Below are 26,738 nucleotides of genomic sequence, written 5' to 3'. Positions count from 1 at the left end.
TATTATATAAACATGTCACTGATTGGTTTTGAGTTGTCATTTCTTGATTTAAAAGGAAATATGTTTCCTTTTTTAAAACTAATCATGCCATTGCAAGTTTTGAGTCCTCTCATTGTATGTAAAATCATTATGTTTACATTAATATAAAGAGTAATAAAAAACACGTTAGTTAATCACGAATAATTCTCTTTCAAAAATAAAAAGTGTTTAAGAATGTAAACTGATTATTATTATTATAAAATTACACTTACAGTGTGAATTCAGAAAATGAGCTATAGTTCTGGAGTAATTGTATATAGTCCTCCCAATAACAATAGCTAATGGATCGCGTATTGGTGATTTTGCCTGGAAAATGCTGAATCATTATTAGTAGAAACTTGTTATAAAATCGAAGTGGATCAAATTACAATTTCTCCCCTCGTTAATAATCGTTTAATTGATATTTTTCATAATCATGTTCAAGTATTTTGCTCACAAGTTACTTATTTGTGTGTTTTTTTTTTTTTTTGAGAATACATGTATCTACAAATAATGCATCGAGTCTTCCATTAAAATCTGAACACTTTAAACGAGATATAACGTTATAGTTAACAATAAATTAATGTTATATATATATAGATGTGTATCTGAGCTCTCTTAATGTAGATATCTTTAGCGAAATGATGGCTTCCAGGCAACGGTAGAAGACCAGGTATCCACTGCAGATGTAATATTTTGTCATGGCGTCCCATTGCCAAATGGCAGTGGCTTCAAGGGTATCGCTTTTGGATGACGTACACTTCAGGACTTAAAAGGTGTAGCCAAGGGGCTTGACATCACGGTAGTATGGGGACCAAAAGTATTCAAAACAACTCAAAAGAGTCTTGCAAAGGAAGAGATGGGGTTCCTTAATTGTTGGTGTTAAAAGTGGTCTCTTCACCCTCACAAGTCTATTTCCATCCACTTTTTGATAGCTCTCTAGATATTCGAGTGTATAACCCTAAGATCTCTTGCATGGGATCTGCATGGACCTGAGGGGGTTGGTCTGTGATGTTATCTTTAACTCCTAAGGATCCAGTTTGGCCTTATGACAGGCCCCTTATACCTCTACAACATTTTGAACTTGGTGACGGCGTAGAAGGTGTTCCTTGAGACGCCCAACTACATAGAGTGTGTGAAAGGAAATTCGTCGATCACGTTGACGTGTCATTTTCTTTTATGTAAGCTAGAGAGCTCAGATTTGATTTGTTTTGTAACTAATTGTTTATTATTTAATATATCGAAATATGAATCAATTTGAGTCACACAACCTTGATTAATTATTGAATTAGTGAGTATTCAGATTTCGATGAACCACCCGGTAGTCATCTTAAATACTAATATGTTCAATACATAAATATATAGTTATGTTGTTTCATAGCTGTCACTTAAAAGGTTAGAATAAACATAATGATAATGTTTTTTTTTGCAGCCCTTTCAATTTTTTTTTATAATCTGTTGCTTTACGAGCAAGTAAATAACAAGTCATAAAGAAGAATGAAAATGATTTTGTACATAATACTATACTATATATTTAAGCAAAAAATAAAAAAGAACTCAGAGCACACATCTGTCGTAATTTATTTTATTAGTTTTTTCTTCCAAAAGATTTTTGGCGACTTATCAAAAGAAATAAAATGAAAAAGTCATTATACGGTCCATTAAAACCATATTTTTTTTGTTCAAATTCTTTATTATCATTAAATGTAGGAAAACGGAAATTTTTCTTTTTCTTTTTTCTTTTTCTACATATAATTTGGGTTGATAAAGAAATCATTTTTTTAATTTTTACAAATAATAAATAAATGGGTTTTTTTGTACATCGTATCAAATATGGGCATTCGGAAAGAAATGTTATTGTAGTACATATCAAGTTCTGAAAGTGATAAATTATTCAACAACATCTGCATTCTAAAAGCATCCTGTTAAAAAATACTTATGAAACTGATATACACATTTATAAACGGGGATCTTATGTTGTTGAAATCAATGGGTTCATGTAATACTTACAAAACAATGGAAAAGTGATTTATTAAGTACATTTTTTGAGAAATCATTTTTTTCAAAAAATTGTATAATGAAAACTGCTAACATATAGAAAAAGATAAAATAACCATTACCTAACTAACATAGAAATTACAAAGTGGTGATCCACAACTTGCAGTAGGATTTAATTACGATTTTATACTCACTATTTCTTATTACAAAGTTTCATTATGCAACAGATGAAACAAAAATAAACCACTTGTTCTTTGTCCCATATCTCTAAATGTAAAAATATTGGAGGAATAGCAAAAAAGGATACGCTTGTGTGATCTCCTCCTCACTCGCGTCACAGAAGAAAAAGCTGCGAAAACAATTGATATTTCAAGCCATACTTCCTAAAACATCAAGAACTCCAGTAGAGTCAAGAAGAACCGAAATTTATTCAGCAACAATATGGCTAACTTCTGACATTTCTCCATATGGCTCTCATTAAATTCTGACCTCAAACCCCTGGATATAGCATTTTTGGTAGTTTTAGAGCATATAATCGCCTGCACCTCTCATCCAATTTTTGATTCGCTCCGAACTGCCATCATGACAACTTGATTTTCATTGTCATGAGATATCAATCTGTTCGCCAGCGTGTCGAGACTATTGTTTGATTATGAAGAAAGACATTATGAATAAAAAGTACGGATGAATATTGTATTTAAATAAATTAATATTGAGTTGTCCTTTCTTGATTCTATAAAAACGAAGTTTTTCGTAATTTAGATACGTTACTGCAGTTTTTGCCTCTCTGTACAGTGTACACTGTATTTTTTTGTCAGCTGTGGACTTTCCTGTTGTTTTATTCCATAATAAATGTTCTGAATGTTGATTGGTTAAGTTCAAACGAGCTCTAGTAGGCTGTGAAGAATTTTGAAGAATTATCAATAAATAATACCATACATGGGAGAAATACGCACTGGTTTTGAGCTTTTTTCTGTTACTTTTTGTATGAATGATTGTGAGACTCAATAAAGGTAACAATGTGAAATATTACAGTTTCAAAATTTGACTAACTAATTAAATTTCAACAAAAGATTATAAAGTTAAACTATTATATACCAAATTTTAATTTTAAAAAATAGTCCTATTTCAAAAACAAAAAAAACCTATAACCAATCTTCAAAAATAATTTCACTCATCAAATCACTTAAAAAGATTCTTTCATTTTATAATTTTCTGGGGTTTGAATGAAAAAAAAAAAATGTAACTGATCTCTATGGTAGCAATTATCCATTAGTTATATATTATTAAAGATATTTGCGACATTAATGCTGCAATATATTCAAAAAATTGTTATCGTCTGTAGTCTGTCTGAATTGGTTCATATTATTGGTATTATCTTATTTGAAATGATATAGAATAGCAAATTCAACAGCTTATGCTCTCATTGAAGTATCATTACTTTCCAGTTCGTATGAACAGTATTAAAGGCCTTTTATACTTTGGCTGACAAAGAGCATTAAAAAAAAGAGAAATAAAATATTTTTTTGTTCAGATGGAATGTACCTCAAATTGAATAAAACATAAGTAATAAACACACATTTTCTTTTATTATCAAATAGATTATAACTTTACCACACAATGGTATGCCATATTGAATCTACTTAGGTAAAAAATGATCTGCCATTTTGAAGTTTTTGTCAATTCTCATCATTTATAATATATAGGTACTTTCAAACCTCTTTGCATAAATAACCAAATGACATAAAACGACATAGTAAATAAAAATTGCATTTTTATTCATTAATTTACAGTAAAGATTTACGTTCAATGTATGCATCAAGGGAATTTTATGAACTGTAAAGAAATAACAAATGAATAAAATCCGGTCATGAATATGCACCTCTATAAATGAAAGGACAGGGGATTTTATTTTCAAAGGGAGAGAAGGAAAATCACTTCTGTCTTGTTAAAAGTATAATTTATAAAAACCAACGTTAATATTTTAGAGATACAAACAAAAGATATAGTTTTTAGTTCCTAATAGTCAAAATTTATAAAAAAAAATGAATGTAAGTTATATTTATGTTAACTTGATAAACTGTCTTATCATTAATTCTAAGGCGTGTAATTACGAATTGATTAGAATAGAATCAAGACAAATGCAACATTGGGCATAACTAAATATGAATATTAATGATTTATTCCCAATTACCAGGTAGTCCATTGAAATCTGCACACTTACTAATTCGAAAATTAATAAAGCTATAGTGATTGATATGTCAATAAATTAAATCATAAACAATTTAATTACAAAACAAAACAAACTTGAGGTCTTTAAGCTTCGTACAAGTCGATAAAAAGGACACTTGAACGAGAACGTGATCCGGAGGAGTGGAAGAAAACAGCCCAGGCCACTCTTGACACTAGCAATTAAAGAAAACCATCTCCTCCGTTGAAAACTCTTTTGAATGAGTCTTTTGAGTCCTTTTGAACTCTTTTTGACAGTTTGGGGCCACCCACATCCTGATGCCAACTTCCTCAACTACACCTCTTGGTTATATGTCGAGAGGAAGGCCATCAATGTCCGTCATCCAAACACCAAGGCCCTCAAAGCCACTGTCAGCAAGCACTGGGACGTTATTATAGGTAAGCTACATCCAAAGCAGGTACCAGGCGTTCATTAGCCACCTGGAATCCATCATTACCGCCAAGGGTGGCTACATTTATGACTAAGAGAGCCCAGACACACTCTATTTATCATTTTAATTTTGTTGAAATTGTAATATCAATTAATAAATACATCTTATTGAAGTTTCAAATTCAAATAAATCCGATTTTTATAGAACATTTGGTATTGCAACAATTTGCTCAATTATGGACAACTTTATGAACATAATGATTCATCAGAACAAAGAAAAAAGAAAGAAACTGAAACGCTTGTTACAACTGACCCTTTTAATCCTAAGTGTTACGATATTTTCACTAATACAAAAATATTTTTCCTCACAAGAATAGGAAATTTTATAAAAAAACATAAATATCTGCAAGATAGTGCTAATGTACAGAGTGGGGACCTAAATTTTGTAGTGACATGAATAAATTTCGAAAAACGTGATTTTAATGGAATTAAGAAAATACTACTTTTTTTCTTTTTATTAGATATGTTCTCGTTCTCACGCCGAAAACAGATTGGTAGCTCTTGAAAGTGAAAGCCGTGTCCATGGCGTACCACACTGCAATGGCGGCAGTCCAGAAGGAATACAAATTTGAATGAGAGGTGCGCCAGACATTTTTCTTAAAATTGTTACAAACTGTCAAGGGCATCATCAAACTAACCCAGATGTCCGCCATATTTAGGGGTGAGCATCGAGCGAGGAAGAGTAACTCACGGAGTGAGTCATATGGTACTATTGATGGTATTGGAGGAAAGAATATCATGTGATTCTACTGTATAAAATGAAAATCTTCTATAAATCATGTGACACTAGAACAGATTAGCTTCTTTTTGGCTGTGTGGGTGTGTAATTGACTTCTTGATGTTGTAAGCAGTCCAATTGAAGATTTCAATGGTCTCTGAAGACTTTTTGGCACTGCCATTGGTACTGATAATATAGCATACGCGTTGTTTTTCTTGCTGTTGATCTGATATTTTTACACTTTCAGATAAAAGGATGAAACGAAACATTTCCATTTTAGCCTCATCTGTCGTTTGTTTTTAAAATTATAAATTGTCAATAAAAATGAGGGGGTGAACGTGTATTTATTTCCTACTGCAAGTTTTGGGTCCTCACTCTGTACTAAGTCTTCATAATAAATAAATAAGTATTACAAACTTGAATAAAGAATAATTGAAGCAAACTATATTCAATAAAACTTATGGGTTTTTTTCAATGTAATCTGAATTACATATATTAACAATTTCATGTAAATTTTGTGGCTCTAGCTGGTTTGATGTTCGAAAAAAAAAAATATATTGCAACTGTACCTAAATTTCCACGTACACAAAAATGTGTCAAGGAACTCTGCTCCTGTAAGTTAACTTTATGAGTAAGAAAATGATTGTACAAACAAGAGGGGTATTTAAAGTACTCTTTACTTTAACGAATTCGTTACATGTGGAATTCACTGTCAATATTTAGTTTTAAATTTGTTTTCTTTCTTTAAAAGTTGTCCCAGACTTTGTTTGTAGATAGTGTGAATATATTGTGGTTCCTTCGTGACATATATCTGCATAAATTTTCTTAGGTACTCAAGAAATAGTCGTAAACATATACCTACTTTTTTGTTTGCTATTTCTCACAATAACAAATAAATAAGTCGATAATAATAGATGATGCACTTAAGTAAAGAATGCAAGTAGGAATGAAAAAATAAATAAATACTCTCTGCTCAACGTAACTCAAGGATAAAAAATTATTATTATTATTGTTATTGTATTTAAACAACAACAACGAAAAAGTGAAAATATTAAGGTATTGCAAAAGCAATGAGTGGTACTTGAGAAAGTATGAAGAATTTTTTTTTAGCTCTATGTTTTAGCCATATATATATATAATTCAGGTTTTTATTTACCAATATATCTCATCCATTGAGTGACAATTAAACGAATATGATTATTACTAGAACGACGGATTGTAACGATCCCCTTTATATGACGGTGGGTATCAGAAATGAACCTAGTTTTTTTATATATATTTGTATCTGTAAAGATGTTATGTATTGCAAATGATAATGGACATTGGACTTCCTTCAAAATGTTTTTTCGTCTAACCCGACAGAATCCCCTCAAGTTCATTTTTGCTAGATTGTGTTATCTTTGCCAAGATGCATTGACTTTCCTAATAAGTTGATTTATTTATTTATCTAAGAAAGTGGAAATTGAGCCATTTAATTGCATCCTAACATTTCTGGGCATATTAAATATAACAATGAGTTGTCTATATATACATATAGCATCTTGTAAAACTAATAATTGTAGAAAGTTTTTTGACGGTATTTTGATTTCTTTTTTACTGCATTTTGTCTCTCATAATATGGAAGGGGAAAACATTAATACTTTAGAGCCTTCAATTTTTTTCGGCTTGCTGACAATGCAAAGACGAAAAAGCTCAGCATATCGGGTGGAGAACCAAATATTAAAAAAAACCTAAATGGAATAGTTTTGTCCTCTGCAGCTAAATATTCTGTTTTTTCTCTAAAGATACCAAGAATGGATGGTGATTCCTTGGATCATGCTATTGATATTGTCAACTATACATACACTGTCCAATTCAATAAGATATGAACTAATTTAAAAAAAAAAATGCTCAGAGGTATGAACACTTTCATTCAGGGAGATTAATCAATTGATTATTATACATTGAATTGTTTAGTGAGTGATTTACTATATAATTATATAATCATTTATATTTTAATATTTTTTTGTAGGTGTAGGTATTAGCTAAGAGGTTTGATTTTCAGCTAAAGGGCTTATTTATGTTAATCTAACGTAATTCGTTCTAGCAATTTCATATTATATTATTTTATGTTTATTACATATATTTTACATGTATAATATTAATTAAAAAAAGTAAAAGATAGATTGAGCTGATCTGTGGCATGTAACGCCTTTGGCCCTACACTACACTGGACAAGGGTTACTTCTTTTATTACTTCAAGTCCAAAGGCGTTTTGGATGAGTCTGTAAACTCATTTTTTCCTCAACTTTAAGCTATACTCTTCAATCTTCTTTGTTTTTTTTTTTCAAAAATCTTTATCTTAAAGTCTTTAATTAAAGATATCTATGTTGTTCAAAAATTAAGCCATTAAGCTCTAATAGATAACTACTATACATTTAAATTTTTTCTAGAGGGATTCACTCTAAATCTTAGCAAGATAAAATGTTCTTTCACAATATACAAGTTGTATAGTATTAATTATTCTGCACCAAAAGCAATGGGGTTTATGTGTGCAAGATTTTTGCTTACATTAATTTTTGAAGAAACCCCAAGAATTAAACATTCACTGGAACAAAAACTGAATATATTTAAAGCCCACAGATTTAGAAAATTTAAATTATTCACACATAACAGTAAATGTGAGAAGACAGCAGGTTTAGCTTCTAATAAGTATCATTTGGGATCCCTGCAAAAGGCCTTTGTATAGTTGTAGCACTGGCTTCATATAAATATTTTATCCATTGTTCCTTAAACCAAAAACACTTCTAATAACTTTTTACATTTCGTTTGGCATTTATTCTCTCTTCACAGTTTGAGAACCTTACTTATACACATTTTATTATCAATTAGATACTCTATGCCCTATGGATGGTTATATGTATCTGTTTATTATCTATATTATAATGATATCTTCTATATAAGTCTCATAAAAATCTATAATCTGCAATCATAAACAAAATATTTTGGATCCTATTAAGGAACTATTATTTAATCAGTACAAATATAAGTCGTATATTGCAATTATTTTCTCCACAGTATACTGTCATAAATTACATAATAACATTCATATATGTAACTTTAAAAAAAAAAATCATATATTAAAGAATATGTTTCTCTAACAAGTATATTTGTACTCCTTTTAAAATAGATATGCATTATCTAAGTAATGAAAATATGATAGTAAAGAAAAATATGGAAAATGCAGTTTTATACATAAGTAAAATTGCAATTTACTATGTATTTATTAATAAATATTAATGACTAATATAATATACATAAGTATGAATATATTTAAGAAATAAAAAATAAAAAAATTATTAAAAAGTGGCTATAAACTAACATATATTGTATATGTGTGTTTTTTTTGCAATTCCCAGAGCCTCTCTCTATATATCTCCAAAAATTGTCTATTTTAATTTATAAAAAGTAATAAATGCACAGACTTATATATGAAATGGATGCATAAGTACAGTTAGGCACTAATTTAATTATGTGATACCTTTACAATAAAAAATTCAAAAAGTTGGATGTTCAATAAGTAAATCTTTGAGTTTAAAAATCTGATGTACTGATATGTTTCAGTTATGTCTTAATAATAAGTATGTATATTAAAAAAGAATATTATTTTTCAAGAAGTTGTGCTTTTATAATATGTATCTCGCGTCGTATAAGTAGGATTGATTCATGCTGGATGGTGTTAGAAGGCTAAGATTTTGTACTACAAAACTTCTTTGATCATTTTGTGATTGTTTCACTCAGTATTGTAGGAGTGTGCGTCAAAGAAGCATAGGGAGCTAAAAATGCAAACAATGCTTATGTTACTGTTTCTGCAACAACAAATCATGCGAAATTTGGGTTCGATCGATTTCTCTCCGTTAATTGTCGATTACAACCATTATATATGTATTGTTTTGATTGCCATAGATATGATCATTATTGAAAATGATGTTGTTTTTTTAAACTCACGTAATATATCTACATAGTAATGCAAAATATGTTATTATAAACAGTGGCTGCATCACATTTAGATAAACCAATTATCTATTTCTTCATTGAGTTATTAAAGTTTCTACTAATTGCTATGTATAAAGGACTTCCGTAGATAGGATTAAAGTTTTGAAATTGCAAGCAAAAGCAATAATATATATATTAATAAAGACAGGGGGTTAAGTAAATCTATACCAAATGCAAACATGGCGGACGGAGCAAAACATACCTAAAACTTGCGTTCATACCTTGAATATGATCCCTAATAGTTGGGTTAATTCCTGCCTTATCATCTACAGGTACTGACTATGAGAGATATTTCAGCGCTATGATATGTATCAAAACTTTACTCCAAGTGTTGCATTAACAAAGGATAATCTCATAAAGGTATAATTTTTCATCCCTATCGTTTCTGTAGGATCAATGGATATTTGTATGTTGGAAAAAAAAAAGATGCATTTTGAAACTTCTGAGTCAAGAAAATAATAAAAGAATTGGAATGAATAAGAGAGTGAATAGTTTACTCTCAAATTTGTATGATGATAATGATATGTATTTTTTTCATTGGGATTGGGATCAAGATCACATGATATAAATATTTCTATTGAAAATATATTTCAAATAAGAATTAATAAAATCACTTCTCCAGAAAATTATAAGTATTAATGTAAGACTATTCTCTAGCCATAAGGGATGTTGCAGTAACAAAAATTTGACATTATGTTCTAAATTTAAGGACACATCCAAATCGAACGCAAAAGTCGTCTTATAAAAAAATCTTTGGAAAATGATCAATCCGTAAAATCATAAGCAATAAAAATTCACCAATTTTTAAATAAAAAATAAGTATTTCACTTCGTTTTAAATTGAGACTAATAGCAAATTGTTCTCGTACATTAAAGATACTCCCATTTTTAATCAACTTTCAACGTTTCTTAGCAGAAAAAAACAAAGATCTATATTATTGTATATGAAATAAATAGCAAATCGACTTATTATATTTTGAAGGTCACAAATGTTTAAAAGTAATCAAAAAAAGGGATTTTTTATTCACATTAGAAAAGAGCGATATTTTTGTTAGAACCAAGGGATTGCTCTTATCCGGATTTGACTATATGCATATCTAATAGAATTAAAAATTATAGATATTTATTTCTATTGAATGTGTATATCCATGTACTGTTAATAAAGATTAGGGATCATATAAAATAATAAATAGTCAAACTATTGCAGAGTGCAAAATTGAATGTGTATAAATGTGTTTTGTATGTGAGAGATAAATAATTTTAAATTCATAACCTCATTTGAACCAAGCCTAGAAAAAATAAAAAGTACATGCCCGACTTACCCATACAAAAACCCTATAGAACTTGATTATATTCTTATATATCTTCATATAATGTGCTTGTTATAGTCGTACTCTTTATCACTACAGTCCGTCATCATTTCTGTATACCTATGCGACTCGATTTTATTTGATTTTGGTCAAAACCATATCAATATCGCTTCATTCAATAACACATACTTAAAATACTTTCAAATGCTATAAATATTTTTGCAGTATTCCTTTTTCATCTTTGCAACTAACACGAATATACAAACAAGACCCATAAAAGTGACAGTCCAACTATGTATGTACATAAACAAACTATTATACAAAATAATCAAAACATATTGAAATTAGAGAGCGAGTCTAGTACATTTTTTGTTGTTTCCCTGTCAGACATAAATCTTTATATGTACATATGTATTTGTAGCATCAGAGGCCCCTATAACATTGAAAGAATGAAAAACATCCCCCCTCTACTCTCTACTTATTTAATGAAATCTTTAAATCTCAAGATTAATGTTCTCACTAATTATATTTTGAGTTTTTTTGTTGTTGTTTTTGGCCGACTACATAATAATATAGATATCAAATATAAGAGTACGCATAACAAAAAAAACTTTGTGGAATGCTTCAATAGAAAGTTTTTTTTTTTTCCATTTTATATATATATCATTCTTGTCCGCAAAAAAATCTTTTTTTCTACATTTATCAAAAAGACTTAAAGCCTATTATTTGGAGCATAGTTGTTCTAAAGAGGTCACAAGGGCTGAATCAAGGATATTAGTCAAAATATATTTAATTAGACAAATAACATATCAAATAAAGATATTTTTGGGATAAAATACGAATTTAATAACCTACATAGTTATAATTACCAAAATTGTAGAAAAAAGGCAGAAAAAATGGTTTTTTTTTTGGTATAATTTGAAAATTCGTTTTATATTTAAACAAAAATAGATTGCTCCAAATTTTAAACAACATAAAAAACCTTAACACCACTCCCACGTAAAGTAATCAAAAAAGGAAGGATATATACATTTTTTATGCTTGGCATATGCGTGTAAATGCTAATTTTAATTTTAGAATAAAGTCTTAATTATTCTAATTACTTGGCAAGGCTATATACGTAAATCTAAGAACACTTTCCCCTGATTTGAAACATTTTTGTTCCTATTGTATTAAATAGTATGTTATGTAGATATATACAAAGTAACATCATCGAAAAAAAAAAATAGAGGAATCGAAATAATATTTTAACAATATTTTCTTTATGGGTTCATTTATGTCTCCATATACATGTTTGTGTATTCTTACAAATGAGCAGGGTTAAGAATATAACTATTTACATAGTCAAGCTTTATTGAAGTATAAAATAATCAAGGAAAATAAACTTAGTGTTTCCGTATTTTGAAACAAAAAATATGTAATTTCTGATTCCAGTACATTATTTTACACAAATGGTTCTTGCTTCATTTAATTAGGTGATACTAGCTTTATTAAAGTTTAATAATATCTCGTCCAAAAAAAATGTACTTAGAATATTGCTAGAATAGAAACGATAAAAGAAAAAAATTGTCCGATTTGAATCAATAGTTTTAAAAATCTGCTTCTGATCAAATATGATATTAAAAACTAAGATTCTAGAACTAAATTTTAATGTACATAAGATACAAACTATAAAGAAAGTCAATTTTTCTTAGCTTTATTTTTTTTATTTACATATATATGTATATATACCTAGGTACTCTTCAAATTATATTTCTTTAATTTAATCTCGAAATTTGTTTTATGATTTCATAAGAACATACAAAATAATTTTATTTTCTACAAGCAAATTGATCACATAAAAAATAAATACAGCATTATGTTTATTTTTTATAAGTATTGAATAAATAATTTGTCTGTATTGGATTGATAAAAGTACCATAATTGGATCTTCCAATATATTTGATATAAAATTTCTAACATTTAATTTTTTATGACTATTAATCATATTAAATATTCGTTGTATTTATAAGGGCACAGAGATAATCACTTTCATAAAAACTATAAGTATTAATATTGGATGGCTCTCTATACCTTAATAGATATGATATGTGTGTAAGAGTGCCAGAAAAAAGCAGAAGCAATACATTGGGTAGTACTGAATTAAGACCATTGATGATATTAGCTAGGTATAATATGATTTTAGCGGTAGAAAATTAATTACTACTTTACCTATTAAATTTAAAATATCATTAGTGCAGGGAAAATATTATAATTATATTTAAATTCCAATCTATTTATTTTATAATACATTTTTAAAACAATGTACTCCAACGATAAGTGAGAATTCTTACTTCAGAAGGAGACGTTAACACATCGTCAACCTATTAAATAATGAATAAGAAGAAGAAAGACAACAAAAAGCAACCGTTTTTCCTTTTCTTATCGACAAACTTATTTTTTTATTTTCTTTTTTTAGTCAATAGAAATCTGGCATAATTTTGACGGTCCATTCTTAATCTTTATGTATCCGAATCGAATGCAAAAATTGTCTCTTGGTACTATCTTTGCCAAATGACTCACCATAGATTTCAACCTTTCACATCATTATCAATTGAACTTTTATTAAACTATACATACTTAAATCATATCTTTTTTAAGAATAATAGCAAACTATTCTCGTGCATGAAAGATATTTAAAGTTTTACTAAACTAATTCAATCTGTTAAATTTGGTGCTTAACTATAAGGTTAGTCAAAATAATGCCCTTTAAAATTTGTGAAATTTCTTCAAGACCGATAACAAAAAAGGGATATAACTTAGGAAGCGCTGATTTTAAGTTCCATATTAAGGGCCAATATAACTCCTACTAACAAATTACTAAAAGATGCTGGGCAATATTTTTGGCACCTTAGTGAAGCTACTGTGTAAAAAAGAAGTATTTTACTGTTTTATCCAAAATAAACTTGGTGAATCCACAATCAAACCAATTACGAGGCAAGGGAGTCCATATAACATACTTAATAGAAACATGAGGATCAACTTATTGTAGGAGGATGACAGAGATTACTTTTCTAGGGTAACATTGAAGATAGATCAATATCTTAAGATAAAATTTGGGATCCGGTCCTCAATTCCAAAAATATGTATCTAAAATATCAGATATCGTCGGGGGTCTTCTTTACTGGGAGACATTTTAATGACACTTGGGCACTCTGTTCGGATTGCAATGAAGTATAGACAACTCCTCACAAATTTGCAGGACTGAAGGACTCTGAGTGCCATCATAGAGAACGGCGAGAAGGGTGTAAAAGAGAAAATAGGGAGAAATCCTGATCCAAATGAGCTTTCGTACAGCTTCGAAGGAACCAACGAAGGACTCCGTTTGGCTTCGAAGGTGAATTAATGGGAATGTAGTTGGACTTTTAATTCATTGAATGCAACCAGAATGTGGTGATCGGGATTGTTTAATGTTTTTTATTGTTGATTTATTGTGTTTTTTTTTCCATTGTATCGAGTTTTTAGCTATTGGCACACTCGCTAACCTGTCTCACAAGAGGCACAAATGCTATCAAAGGAGAAAAGAAAATAGAAAATACCTTGTGCATCTTTAAAAAATCCCTTCTTCGTATTGTATTTCTTCTGAAAAAATTCATTGGCTGCGATGGGCGTATATTTTGAGTCATTGTCAAATTGGAAGATCTATTTTTCGAAAGATTTTTAGTAGCCTACTCTGAGGGAAAGAGGTTGTTGCCCAAGATTCCCCCGTAAGATGGTTCATTCTCCCTTCTATGGAGTAAAGTCATATTTTCCCCTTAGAGAGAAAGATCATCAAAAATAACTTTTTCACACCATGCTTGACAGTCGTGATGGTATTTGTGCGGATATACACAGATTATTTCTATCTCCAAGCACTTTTGTTTGGTTATTATACCAGGTGGTCGATTGAAATCTAAACGCTTAGTAATTCAATAACTAATCAAAGTTGAAAGATTGAAATTAATTAATATTTCCATTTATGAAAGCATAAAATTAGTTACAAAATAAAACAAATATAAGCTTTTTAGCTTTCGTACAAGCCCAGAAAATGAAATTTGAACTTGATTGACCAATTTTCATGCAAGAGCTCCATGCAGATGGGCGTTTCTAGGACCACCGTCTACACCATCAGTAAGTCCAAAGCGTTGAAGGGGAAGAAGTCTTCTGTCAAAAAGAACAAACTAGACCAGGAAGATTTGTAAAAAACAGGCCAGGACAATCACCTCAAGACCATGCAAAAGATATTGGAGTTTAATCGAGACTGCCAACATAACTATCAAAAAAGTGGGTGGAAAGTACTTTGTAAGGGAAGAGAGGTAATTTTTGACACCAGCAATGAAATAAACCCACTACATCCATTGATAAACTCCTTAGAGTTGTATTGAATTCTTTTTTTACTCTTTTGCCCTCCCCTACAGCCCTGATTCCAAACCCATGTTAAAAATTATATTCTTAATAAATTAATTATATCTTATTGAAGTGTAAAATTCAAAATTTTGATATCTTAATGGATCCATGGGTAATGTATTGCAATGTTAAAATACTTACCTAAAATTATAAAACGTTCTTTTGTTCATCTGTGGAAAAACTGACTTACAATAAATGATTTTCTCCACTGTGGATTACCTATTAATTAAATAGGTAATCCAATAATATGGATTGAAACAATTTTGAGGTTTATTCTTTTTTGTTCTGAAGTAAACGTTGAGAGATATATAGAAAATTGTTATGTGTATAGGAACTTTTACAACACTTTTTAATCGTTTGATATAAATATTTTTAATTACATACATATGTACATGTTTCAATGAGTACCTCAAAAACAATGTTTTGACCTTTAAGTCACCTTCATACATACAAATATACAACAAATAATTTAAATTCCTTTTTGTAAGCGTTGCAAAATGAATCATTTTGTTTTTTAAATGCATAGGTTCATACATTTAGTTTTGCAACGGGTTTAAAAGTATGTAGGTACCTACCTCCTAATTATTGACAGATAAATTGTGTAATATTCAACCTTGAGGCTCGCATTCTTGTCAAGTTTTAAAATACAACTGAGCGAATGGCTGAATAAAATATGATTTTTCTTAATTTACGGCAAGGAAAAATATTTGATTAAAAATTGTAACGACATTCCTATAGCTTTCATGAATGAAAGTAGTAAATTACTACATTAGCAAAATTTGTTAATAATTTCATACAAGAGTATTCCAACACTTTAATAATTATTTTATTTATTATATTAGCATATATTTCGGAAATGATTGGGTATTCATTTTGAGGTTTTTAACTGTACTTAAAGAGAACCCATATACTCAAACATGTTTGTCTTGATCAATTGATGTTGATCTCTTGAGTCTACACATGTATGTCAAATGTATAAATTTAATCCATTGCGTAAAAAAAACTATTTAAAATATAAATTTCATTATTTATGACTTTCACTAACATTATTTTTATATCAGTGACGTCATAATGTCATATTATATTAGCGTAGATATAGAACCCCAATATTTTAAAGACGTAATGACCTTTATTGTACAACACAACCTTTCAAATAAAGAGATACAGAAAAAAGGCCCAAAACCAGCTTGTAACTAGCCTAAATAAGCCCATCTCACCAACTTCCAAAGCATTAGTGAGCGGAACTCAAAATCCTTGAGCGGGAGGGTGCTCCTTATTTTAGAAGAACCATAAAATCGTTCGAATTTTCGCTCATTTATGAAAAATTGTATTACTTTTTCGGGTTTTTTCCTCATACGAGACAACATCAAAAAAATTTAGAGTTAAATAATATATTTACAGATTTCAAGACGGTTTTATTATGTTGCAAGATACGCTAAAATATTTTTTTCTATGCTATATCTGTGGCTCTCTGTGGTTGTCAGTTGACGAGTTTTGGTCTCATGTAGGTGGCCTCTCTAAGAATACTCAGACATTAGTCGTATCAGTGACACTTCCATAAAAATGAGTCTGCTCATTTTTAACGGAGCGGAAGCACGTTCAGGATTACTTGAGGCCTTGCTCTGTCAACTGTTATTTATCTTTTAGGAACTCCAAGACTATCCTTGTCATATTATTTCTCCACTTTTTGTAAAAGAAATTGCATGTAAAAAATACAATCTTACAAAGTATTTCATTTGATACTGTATTGTAATATTACTTGGTAGCATTTTATTAAAGACGTTGATATACGTTTTTATTTTTATAGGATAGCTAAAATGTATTTATGGAAATAATAAGATGGTCAATTTATATTTACGACAAAAGATCAACAAGAAGTTGTATTCCTGTTCTTTTGGAAATGGAACATAAGTGTAATATCACTTACTACTTCATTTGTTTATCAAAAATAATTAATCTTGAGATGGCGATGAAATATCAAGTCAGACGAAGGAATTGGCAGCTGACAAAAAAATAAATTGAGCCTGTTTGTGTTAGCAAAGTATAGTATGGTATAACAAAATGAGTTTATAACGTCACGAGCTTGAAAATGATGTTAGAGGAAACTTGAGGTCACAATGTATCAAAAATGACTATTAAAAATGCTCGCTTTTCTGAGTTATGACATTGTTTTGTCAACCATATGTTACATATTCACACTCAGAGGACCAATATCTGTCGATTGCAATCATCTCATTATAAAATGCCGGGTTGTTTTCAACTTTCTACAATTAAATATATAGATTTGAATTTAAGTTTTATACCAATGTATCGCCATCTTTTTTATCCTAGGGTTCAGTAATGTTATATAATCAAAACCATGGAGCGTACCATTGACCAAAGTTTTTAGTCTTGTTTTCTTTTCGATAATAAAATCATGTTCTTACAGTCTGAGGCACAGAGGTTAAGAAACACTGCTTCAAGTGATATACGTAATGTTTTAAAATGAAATATGAAAAAATTGCATCCTTTATGCAATATCCAAACTTTTCCAAACAAAAAATTATTTTACTACATTTTGTTCATAATAAATAAATATCAATTGCACAATTTTCAAGTGATTTTAATGATTTCCTATTTCTTCAATATTTTCTATAAAAATATTTATTTTTTCGTTTCCTGTTTAAAGCATGATATAAAAAATATGCAGTGCATATACATTAGTATATATTGACAAAGTCTTGACAATGTTATGTTATAATGATTGAAACATCCTCTTTTAGATATTTTCGATGAAATATACATTTTTTCCGTTTTAATTGAATCTAAGAGCCTCCAGTATATATATATATATATATATGAACGTTAAATCCGCATCTGCTGAGATCGATAACAATACTCTTTGGGGCATCATTAGATTACATATGTATATATATGAATTAATAGAAAAAATATCACCTTATAGATAAAATGAAGTATCCTACTTATAGAGTAATAAACATTCAACTACAATTTTTTATCCAATTACAAACTATGATTTCACATAAATATTTTTGAAAACATTTTTGTATGATATTTATTAAAAAGAAAATATTAGAAGGCTGGAGTAATTAATGTTCTTCATTTCAGATTGGTCTTTATTTCAAGATCAATCTGTCAAAGTCTTGTTCTGGTTATATCTCAACTATAGAATTTATTGATCAAAACTTTTGAAGTTATTGGTCAAAACTTTTGAATTTATTGGTCAAAACTTTTGAATGTGTTGAATTTTTTGACATGTTCAAAGACAAAACAACAAAATTTAAATTTATAAATTTATCTATTTGTCTCGATTTAGGGGTTATCTTTTGAGATTTTGGGACTCTCTTTTCCCAAGACTTCTTGGATTTTTAAATTTATAAAAAATATTCTTGCAATGATTTGAAACTATTTAATAATCGAAACTTCCTTTTTGCAATTCATTCAATGTGCATAAAATTATAGGCAAAGGACAAAAATAATGCTGAAAGAAGCACATATAGCAAATCAGGAGATTAATATTTAATTAAAACTTTACCTGTTATTGTAGGAAAAAGGATTTTTTCTTTCTTGAAATATAAAAAAAATTTACTTTGAAATTTCAAAGTACTTTTTACTTACTCCAATTATTGCAAACAACATCAAACCACAAATATGGAGTTTTTCAAAAGATTTTGAGTCTAAGGCATTGCAGAAAACTAATAGTGTTATGATAGTTGATAAGTTTACGATGAAAGCCATAATAAGTCAAATGAAATATGCAAATTACACGATTCTTTGGAGTCCCTTTTTTTCAATTAATTTTATTTATTGAATATTACTAGGATTTCATCAATGACAAAAATGTAAACGATGAAGCTGATAAACTCAATCAGAAAGATATGAGATAATTATGTATAGTTGGTAATTAATTTCACTTACACCCGTGATCTGAAAAAAAAATTTAACAAATTTTAAAAGAATTGATGTAAAATACAATGCTTGCTGTCAAAACATTAATAAATTGTCGAATTATGAAATGATGTAGTGAAAATGTAATTTTTTTTAAAAGTAACAATCTGATGGTTTGTATCTTATATTTATCCTATAAACTTGTGTAGATTCAGGCCAACGAGCTACAATAATAGTTATCTTATTTTTTTAATTGGATACAACTTGTACATTGATAGATAAAAAAACCCTTGAAATTTCGTAACAATTTTCCATTTATCATAGAAGGATTTCGTATAGGGATGTGGGTGCATCCGATACACCTCAATTGATGCATAGTTATGAGTTTCTGATGTGGGATTTAATTCAATATATTTTTTCTTAACTAAGGCAATGGTAAACGACACTCTCTTCATTGTTTGAAAAACATTAATTTTTTTTATTATCCTACTTTATCTCTTGTTTTTGCTTTCAGTTTTTGCTTCTCTTTTCTGACGTCAAACTGCAGGAATCTGGTTCATTTATGATAATTAATAACAGAGGAACCAGCCATCCCGAGTCCCTCTAGTATAGAGGATTCCCAGATCCGTCAGTAAGCTTTATACACGGTTCATCATTTTCCTGTTATCTAAAATTGGCAGACATGACGTTTAGGATCTCCATTGAGTGGAGTACATACTCTTCCCGCCTTGGTGGAATACGCAAAATTTTATTTTTGACCCCGTATATTATCCCCTGGACTTTACAGACAATATATCAATCTTCAGACATTGGAACTACTTGAGGAAAAGAGAAAAAATGAAAAAAAAATTATAATTTTCATCAACTTAATGGAATCTTAAAATCCTCAATTTTGAAAAACATAAAATGATAATGAAGCCAAGGAATGAATTAAAGAAAAAACATTCTACAAAATTTGACAGTCTTTACTCCTTACTCTCAGGTCAAAAAATATGTCTAATGACATACTGAACAACAGTTATCTAATGAAGTATACATTCGTTCACTATTTAGTAATAAAATTTTTCTAACAATAAAAAAACTAAACATGGAATTAAAATTTTTATAGAATCCCACTAAAGGAGAATTTTTTACAAAAAATGTATATCATTTGCTTTGATCCATCAAAATATTGATTTGAAATATGTAAAATTATATTAAAGCGTATTTATAGCAAAAATACATATTTTATTACTCAATGCCCATATTTGCTAATTATAGAAAATTTTGATGGTGCAGTGTTATTGTCATAAATTTCCCTACAAAATTCTCAATAAACATTACATAGAAATATAAAAGTCGTAATTAGATATTGTGCCGGATCAACTTTGTAAGTACTTGATTATGTATTTTTATTTTGCAAATAACAAAAAGCACAACCATATTTTGTGTAGATAATATATAAATATATATATATATGTATATTTTTCCCCAGAAATAATTTTATTTTTATCTTGTAAGTATAATTATTGGTTTAACCAAGTCTGTGGAATTTATATACTTAGAGCAACAACAGCAGTTAAGCCGCAACAACTCATCTTTTAATGAATGCTTATTACAATAAATTACAACTTATTCACTAATGAACCAAAGATGATTGCTTTACGACATAAGCAAATTTTAAATCTACGTGTTTTTGGCTCTTTATTATTACTGTGAAAGAAGTACATACATATAATAAATATTTGCAAGAAAATAGGCATTCATTATAATTTTTATTATTACTACATAACTATGTATACTTTGTCTCGAGTCATAACAATTATTTATTTTCTAAATTACAACAGTTGCTTGTTTCGCATTTTGATTATTATTCTCTTTTCCTGATGAAATAGTTATTTGTGTAGGCAATAAAATGATAATTACATTGTTTTAACTACAGATTCGTGAGTCTTTATACTCGTAAGAAACTTGTTTCGTCAGTAGTAAATTGAATACAAATCACAGGTAGAATATACATTCTTAGATGGATGTTTATCACTGCAGTTTTTGCAGACAAAATAAGCTGGTAAATTATCATATTAGTGCTTCAAATGACTTTGTTCATCAATACCAAAACAGGTAGAACAAAAAAATCAAGAAAATGATCAATACTCAAGCTGTTTTCTTACTTCATAAATAATAACTGCCTAATATTTCACAGACATATCTGGTTAATAATGGAATAAGTACTAAAATTTGTGTAATACATTCGTATATCCAGAAAAAAAACAGTTATAGTTTATAGCCGTTGTTTGATTTATGTGGCTTAATTTGGGATGATATAACCTTTCAAACAGAATTTGTTTTTCAATTTGTTTAATGGAATTTCGTGTAATTTTTCAACGCAATTTGCAGTGCGTTTGTAAGAACTAATCAGAAAGATTTAATTTTTGGAGTGAGAATTTGTAAAACGCAAATTTAATTCAGACTACTTTTTGCGAAAAGTTTGCTATCAACATAATTTCCTTTTTTTAATACATAAAAGTTATGCTGTAGAAATAATAAGCGGTAGGGGAGTGGTTATATTCTAGAGACAAGATCCTAAAGTTTTATAGCAAAAATACTTAGCTGCTATGTTTGCCATAAAAAAAAAAAAACAAGATGCCTATAATTAGTTGACATAATATTCTATAATATAACACTTATTGCATTAAGACTTTGATTTTACAAGGACCTTTAATATATTATATATGTACAACGATATCTAGAATATATAAAACGATCTTTCCAATTCAATTTCATAATTTGGAATAATCTTTAAAGCACAAATAAATCCACAGATAATTATGCTAGAGAGCTACAATAGCTGCAATCAAATCCAATGTCAGGCTAGAATTCTAAATTTCTGCTATTTTTATTTTGAAAACCCTTGTACCTTTTCTTTAAAAAAACAATAAAGTCATTTCATGAAGACCTTTCAACTGTGTTTTTTATGAAAAATACACCAAACTTCAAGCAAGAGCATAATGCAATAAGCGCCCTATTTTTGTTTTTAAAGTTCCTCAAATATGTCCAAGCACTTAGGGCAATAAAAAAAACAATGTATGGAGCGATGTAGTTTTACAAACAGTGCATGTTGAAAAATTAACGCAATTAACTGATTTTTTTAGTGGCACCAATAAAAATTTAGCAGATATACTGGAATTAGTTTATTTTTGTAAATATGCTCCCAGATAATTATTTGGTAATATTTATTTTTGACGACAAACGCATGTTCCTTACTACTCAATGTATAATAATGACTGGTTTTATTTTCTTGCCTTCAGAATAAAATTTTTAATTAAAATTGCCATTAAATAATTGTCATTTTAGAATAATGATATACATATACAAAAAGTTTGACTTTATCTACTTATTAAATAGCTTCTACATCCAACTAAGTATATTTTATTTCGAATCTTAATTAAAGTAATGGAAGATTTTCATTCCCTTCTCTTCTTCTTATCTTTGTGCAGAGATTTTTCTTTTTGGACTCCAAATAAAATGTAATTAATTGTCGTCGTTTTGATATCACTATATAGACATCATCAAATACTGATAATAGTTTCACATACGAGTTAGTGTTTTTCTTATCCTTAAGGGATGTTAATTTTATGATATTTCATAGTATCCCTAAACGGCAATAGAATATTTACGTAAATAGATATATATTGTTGATGTAGATATGTACACACAAACTATAGAAGAAGAACGACATTAAACTGTTTATGATAATTTTGTTATTTAGAAAAAAAATGTACTTTATATAAGTCGACACTTTTTCAGATATATCTAAATAATTTTCGAATAAGACGACTTAAAAGGGATATTTACTCTGTATACACTATATATATATACATTAATATACTAAACATTAATAAGTGTTCCCTTTTCTAAGAAGAGCATATCTCCAGGGTATGACGATGATGATGTGTTTATATAAGACTTTTTTTACTCCATGTTTTTTTACATATTCCTATTTTTTTAAATGAACATCTATTCACTGACAAATTTCTATTAGTTTATTTATTACTTAACAAAAAAAGAATTTCATTTAAAGTAACTCTTTTCCAGTATATTTTTTCCTTCTGAGCCAAATTACACCTTTATTCTTCATTCTCTTTTCTCTTTAAATTTTATATCTACATAAATATAAATTGACAGACAGACTTAAGGAAAGGTGTCTGGGAACTTTTCTCTGTATATACATACAAATATTATTATTATTTATTATTCAGAGGATGGAAATGAAAAATTGTTGAGCTTAAGGATATACTTGAGATGAATACATACATATGTATGGATGTAGACTAATGGAAGTATGTCCAGAGAGGGGAAAAGAGTGTGTGGTGGGTCTCTTATAGGGGTGGAGTGGCGTTTTCTTATCCCCAAACAAGGGGTGAGCTCATATTCACAAAGGAAAAGTAAGATAAATGTTTGATATAGTTGTTTAATTTGTTAAATGAAAGTCAAAGGTACAAAAAGGGAAAGGTTTTAATATCGAAGTAGGAAATTTTGTTTCCTATAATGTATAAGTTGAACTGATTTTTGACTTTTGTATTAGTTTACTTAACTTAATAGCAGCATTCATGCCACGAATTTGTTTATTCAAACAAACTAATCAAATTCATGGATTGTTCTGAACCAAGATCATAAATGAACAAATCTAATTAATGACAAAATTTGTGTCATAACTCTAAATCTATGTTTTGGTTAAAAAATGAATAAATTATCATTACCATAGTATCCATAACTTAGATTATTCAAAAAAAAAAAGAATATGAACCCTAATTAATTTTTATTGGGTGCATCAATTGCAAAACTATTCTATTTATAACTAATTTGTAGTTGATTTTTCGTTAATTCGTCAATTTTTTTATATAATTGAGGTTAGTGAACTTTATAAGAAATGAAACGTTTTTAATTACATGATAAACAGTTGATCAATTATAATAATTACATCATTTTATGTTGTATCGTTTTTTAACTATTAAATCCATTTTGTACTCGTAAACATTATAAATATATTTTTTATTTATTTTATTTCTATGAAATATTAATAATTTTATCCAAAATTATAGTGATCAAATTAGTACTCATCATATGGTCATTTGATGAGGTTGTGTGTAAAATATAGTTATTTTTGTAAACCTCAGTCACTGCAGTTCCTATTGAAAAATTGAATCAAAGATAAAATAAAGTGAGGAATACAAACAAATTTTAAGCACGCTCTATATTTTACCATACCTATTTAGTAAAACTACAATTTCAATGTTTTGGTCGACTCCAGCGCCGTCAACTTGTTCTTCACATGACAACTTTTTTTTCAATGTCCTCAGTCCTCACATTTAAAGAAAGAAGAATGAAAGAACCAAAATGACAACTAAAGTAACACATTTAAAACAAAAAGTTCGTATAATTCAATAAACATCAATTAATAATTGCTACGTATACTAATAAATTATAAACAAGAGTTATCATGACAAATAAATAATATATAATCTGACTAAATTGTTCAGGAGCATTCTAAAAATTATTGTAGATAAGGTTTGGATTCAAATAAATAATAATTATTTATATAAAATTAAGGGTGTATAAATTCCCAGTTCAATAACAGAGGGTTAAACACTTTCCACTTCTGACGTCATTGACAAATAAAAAATGACGAAATTAGAAAAATGAGCAAGATTTAATTAATCAATATAAATAAAAAACGCAACATCTATAATAAATGGTAATATATGTGCTTGAGCTCTACAAAATTTAGTTAGTATTATTTTTCTAGCATTTTTTGGGCTTTTGCAATTTATATACAGTAATATTGTTTGGTATACCGATAATTAGATTTACATTGCTTGTAATAAAAAAAGAGCTTGAGGAGAAGACAAAAGCAAGACATCGGTAATACTAAATTAAGAGCATTTTTAGTATCAGCTGCCTATTTTATGATTTTGGAGGGAAAAAATGAATTACTGGTATAAAGAGGAAAGCTATCTACTAGTAATAATAAATTATCAATCTTTTTGGATTGCCAGAATCAATAATGCTTAAAAAAGTTCTATAGAAAATTATCGACCCAAATATGTGCTGTATTTCGGTTTTTGGATCCTTTAAATTGACATTTGTGGATAATCATAGCTAAGAATGAAGAGTATTATCCCCTTGTTGATTGTGAAGATGTGTAAAAAAAATTCTAAGACTTGAAAAACTGTATTGTGGTTCAATAAAAGTTGATTGAGTTGTTAAGAGTATATCTTTGAAATATACAAGGACTTTAGCTTCATTCAAGGGTCCAATTTGGTCATATAAGACCGTAGCTTTTTTAACTACTTCATCAGTGCAAAATGAAGTATCAATTACTTTAGAAGCAGTTTATATTTAATAATTCTTTAGTTTTACCCAACAAGTTTTGCCATTTGAAGTAGCTGATGTTAGTTTTACAATTTGTATTACTTCCTGATTACGAAAAAAGTATTGTACCAACTTGATTAAAGATTAAAACTTTTGTTTTATTAATTACAATATTAAAGTCATCTTTTATTTTAGTCAAATATTCAAAATCATGTAAATAAAAATGAGGTGCTTCTCGCAAACTTCTCTCAAAGACTTTTATCAATAAAAGTATCTCTCTCAAACTTTGGCTGATTTGCGCTTCTTGTTTAAGAAGTGCATTTGTAGTTTAAATAATCATTTGCTCACTTATTAAGTGATTAGAATATCTTCCTGAAAAATTTAAAATAGTTTCTTCTAATGTAACCAAAGCTTTTAAAAGTTCTTAAAGTAGTTTGATTCATTCTGGAACAATATCAAACTTTTTTGTATTTTAATCGGTACAAATTCTAAGGGTTGTCTAACCTCCAGGAAGCACTTTCTCATTGCTACAAATAAATTTTAACAAGAATTGTGCTCTGAAAGGAGGTTGAGCTCCTTTTTATGACCCAAAACTATTTGCTTTTCTAAATTTATATCATTTTTTGCAAGTTAATTGTTGAAAAGTGTGGATATTTCTGTAACTTTATTCAAAATGTCTTTAAAATCTGTTTGAAATTCAGGAATTTTGTTGTTGTAATTATGTTTTCGATCTCAGTATTCAACTGTTCATTGACATACTCTTCTTCTAAATCATCATTGGTTTTATTTTCATAATCCTTGGAAAAATCATCTTCCTGTTAGAAAAACATAGATGAGACTTCCATTTCTTATTATTATTTTATTTTTTCAAAATGGACTTTGTTATTGCCAAAGGGGTTAAAATTTTTAGCAGTTTTTACATGAAAATCTTTTTGATGGTTTTTTATTTAGTTGAAATAATATCAATAACTTTTGTTTTCTTTTGTGATGTTTCTTTATCATCTACATTGATTTTATGTTTTCTCTTCTAACGCCACCGAAGTCCAGCTTTTTCTAAGACTTGAACTAATAAAATTTTAATAAAATAATTGAATTTGTCTTGCTGTGTTTTATATTTTGGGTAAAATGATCCCCAACTTTAAAACATTGAGAATTTTGCACATCCACAAGGACGTACATTTTGTATAGAACTGAGCGCCAATGAGATGAAAAATATTAAAAGCAAGGTTTAAACTGATTGTGTTTGCATAAAAATATGTGCAATAGATTTTAGTCAACATGAATTTTTTTATTAATTATTACAAATTAAGGATAAC

The sequence above is a fragment of the Lepeophtheirus salmonis genome, chromosome 13, assembly GCF_016086655.4.
Source record: "Lepeophtheirus salmonis chromosome 13, UVic_Lsal_1.4, whole genome shotgun sequence".
Taxonomy (NCBI): Eukaryota; Metazoa; Arthropoda; class Copepoda; order Siphonostomatoida; family Caligidae; genus Lepeophtheirus; species Lepeophtheirus salmonis.
The sequence above is the reverse complement of the archived record's forward strand: the minus strand, read 5'-3'. Positions refer to the sequence as shown.